The sequence below is a fragment of the Micropterus dolomieu genome, linkage group LG22, assembly GCF_021292245.1.
Source record: "Micropterus dolomieu isolate WLL.071019.BEF.003 ecotype Adirondacks linkage group LG22, ASM2129224v1, whole genome shotgun sequence".
Taxonomy (NCBI): Eukaryota; Metazoa; Chordata; class Actinopteri; order Centrarchiformes; family Centrarchidae; genus Micropterus; species Micropterus dolomieu.
This window is the reverse complement of record NC_060171.1, coordinates 5,052,437-5,056,111: the sequence shown is the minus strand read 5'-3', so window position 1 is coordinate 5,056,111 and position 3,675 is coordinate 5,052,437. Positions and strand designations below refer to the sequence as shown.

General features: G+C 42.3%; 1 pseudogene; it reads left to right on the top strand.

Annotated features, from left to right (window-relative positions):
* Window positions 1–498: 498 nt before the first annotated feature.
* On the top strand, window positions 499–2,052 carry LOC123961537 (annotated as a pseudogene).
* Window positions 2,053–3,675: the final 1,623 nt, after the last annotated feature.

The window sequence follows — 3,675 nt, the reverse complement described above, 5'->3', positions numbered from 1 at the left end:
ATAAAGTTATAACTCTCACATAATACTGTGAGAGTTATAACCTTACAGCACAGTCCAGGAACGCCAAACTGTTGCTGTGGACATATTCTCGTGTGAACTTGATGTTACTGTCCACAGAGTTGATATGTTCTGGTGGTTCTAATGACCATGACGACTGTCGTTACGACAGCCAGGAGCACCAACGAACCAGCGGCCTTGGCTGAGGGACGAAACGTCTTCTAGTTACTATGACCTGGATGACTAGCAACTTCTTGCTAATCATTTTGGGATGAACACCCTCAGATTGGTACGGGAGTATGAAAGGATAGCCGGTAAAGTTGCAGACTACAGAAAACACCTAAGATTTGATCTAAGATTTGATCTGAGAAAGCACACAACGGCAGCTACTGAATGAGAGGGTCAGACAGATCCATTTCACCATTGAAGCTCTGAATAAGGAATCAAAACTTACACCAAAACCTGGTCATGGATTTCATCAAGAAAGCACATCTTAACACAATGAGAGCAAATAAAGACAGACCCGAAAATTCCAAACCTACAGACAAGAGCCAGCAACGCAAACAAAACAGGAGAATTGGGGGAATTGGGGATAGGGCACTCACCCAACCAGAACAAGATGTTTTGGCCAAAGGACTAAACACCACAGCAGCTACCTACAGTGGACCTCATCACAGCTACAGAATCAACTATTAGGAAAAACAAATTAACAGAAACAGATGCAGAACAGCTCAGGCTAAAGGTATCGGCAGCCCTTTCTAATGCGAAGGCACCCCCTTCCAACCTCACCATCCAAGAAAGGAGAGCTGTGACATCACTGAGCAAGGATCAAAACACCATCACCATCTTACCGGCGGACAAAGGAAGATGCACGGTAGTCCTTAATAGGACAAAGTCAACACACTACTAATGGACACCAACACATATAAAACACTGAAGCAGGACCCGCTTCAACTTCAGAAAGAAAACATCACCCGGGAACAGTATTACTGTTTGTATCCTGGAGAAGCCATTCCTTGCTTATATGGACTAACCAAAATACACAAAGAAGGAGCCCCACTAAGGCCTATTATCAGCAGCATCAACTCCATCACCTAAAACATTGCCAAACACATATACCATTTTAGCCCCTTTGGTTGGTAACACGCCCCACCACATCCAAAACTCCATTGACTTTGTAAACAAAGTTCGAGGACTGAAACTGGACTCAGATGAAACCATGGTGTCCTATGATGGGACATCTTTTGTTTACCTGCATCCCCACCATGGAGGCCGTAGAAACAGTAAGGAAAAGGCTACTACAAGACCACACCCTGGCCAACAGAACTGGCCTTAGCCCTGACCAGGTCTGTAAATTACTCGACCTCTGTCTAAATACCACCTATTTCCAATACAACGGAGGATTCTACAGACAAAAGCATGGCTGCGCCATGGGCTCACCTGTGTCACCCATGGACTACATCTATATGGAAGAAGTTGAGGAAAAAGCCCTCAACTCCTTCATAGGAAAAGCCCCGAGCCACTGGTACAGGTATGTGGATGACACTTGGGTTAAAATAAAAACCCAGGAAGTGCAAGCCTTCACAGAACATATGAACTCTGTGGACAGTAACATCAAGTTCACATGAGAAGATGTCCACAACAACAGTTTGGTGTTCCTGGACTGTGCTGTACACATTGAAGATAACAGAAGCCTGCAAATTGGGGTTTACAGGAAACCCACACACATGGGTTAATACTTACTTTTTGATTCCTACCACCCACTGGAACACAAGATAGGAGTCATCAGAACCCTGGACCACTGAGCAGACTACATAGCAACAATTGCAGAAGCCATAGAGAAGCCTGTAGATACCCTAAATGGACCTTTGTGAAAACAGCCAAAAATCCAGGAAGAAGACCGACACTACATACACTGGAAATACACATAAACGGCGAAAGGTGCTGTGTCATCTCAGGAAAAATCTGTGGCATTTCAAGCTGCCCCCGAAAATACCACAGGTAGCTGCCGATGCCACTATTTAAGCTAGCTGTCTCTCCAAAATCCTGATTGGATATCAGTTTGTGACAAAGGGCTATCTAAAGTTACTGCTTTTTTGTGCTGCCAATCATTTCTTTGAACGATGGGTTTTGCTCTTATTTAAATATTAAACAGCAACAAGTCACACTCAAGCTCAGAATAAAACCTACACATTTCGTTTAATATAGAGAATGCTCCAGTGTTTTTGTCATTGCTGTTTACACTTCTCCAGATGCAAATTCAAAAAATGCACCATAGAAGAGGTTTTCAAAGTGTGAGGTGGGTCTCTCCAGGGGGGCTCCAAACAGTGGCGGTTCTAGACCAATTTTATTGAGGAGGCCAGGCTGTGGCCAGTTGTTTTGTCAGAGGGGCACAAAAGAGACAAAGGCAATGTTAAAGCTTTCAAAGTGTCTTGTTTTTGTATATAATGTAATGTTTTAGTATATTTCAATAACTTAAAGTTATTTGTTTCAGTAACACGATCTTTTCAGTATCTTAGTTATAGTTTTATAAAATTACATTATACTAAAAAACATTCCTGTAAACTTTAGCTCAAGTTACAGAACATTCTTTGATGCAACACTTCTTTGTAAGGCTTAATGAACAGGATAAGCTCTAGAGTACTAGACATTCTCTGGATCCCAGTTTGTATTTTGTATCCCATTATAATTTTTCTAATATCTCCATATTAACTTGTGGTAGTCAATTAACGTAATCATTTACGTCCTGCTGGCTGCCATCATGTTAATTATTTTTGTTGGCTGCAAAGAAGTTACAGGTTTATTGTTGATCATGTAATGTTACAGTTTTATTTACAGTAGTTAATGTTACACTGGTTTGAGAGTCTGGTGGTGTGTTGATCTACAGGAGTTTAAGATTTCATTGATTGCACTGCACATTACATGGTTGTGCTCTGTAAGTTAAAAACAGTTTACAGCTTTATGTTGACCAGGGCCGGCCTGTGGCATATGCGACATAGGCGGCTGCCTAGGGTACAAAATGTCAGGGGGCGCCGCAAGAGAAGGTTTTCGACTTGGCTCAAATGAACCAGCCCAGCTGCTGTGACACCGGCGATCGCCGTGATAGTAATTAAGTGCACCTCAGGGCTCGCGCTGTGAGACCAGACAGTTGTGATGAGTCGCGTCTTTGTGTAGAGTTCAGTGATTTGAACATTTTAAAAGGAAGTTTTTCCTTGCCTCTGTCACCTAGTGTTTGCTCTTGGTGGGAATTGTTGGGCTTCTGCAAATAACATCAGAATACGGTCTAGACCTGCTCTTTTATGAAAAGCGCTGTGAGATAACTGTTGTTGTGATTTGGCGCTATAGAAATAAAATTGAATTTAATTGACCTGAGGCACAGCCTTGCTCTGTTTGGGACTGGGAGCTGCACTTTACCGGAGCTGCTGAGGTTAATGTGTGTGTGGTGAGTGTTTTCAGTTGGTTTCGGTTTCACATACAACATGCAGTCTGTGCACTGTGTCGGTCAAACGGTCTAAAGAGGATAATTCCTGCAGAGCAATAAGTAGCCTTATGCACAGCAGATTACAGTATAGGTAGACTAAAAACATGTTATGAATTCTCATCAAATGATGACGTTAGTCTCTTAATACCATGTCTTTTTTTGTCAGAGAGCACAGATGTGTGAGAGATTCAGAATGT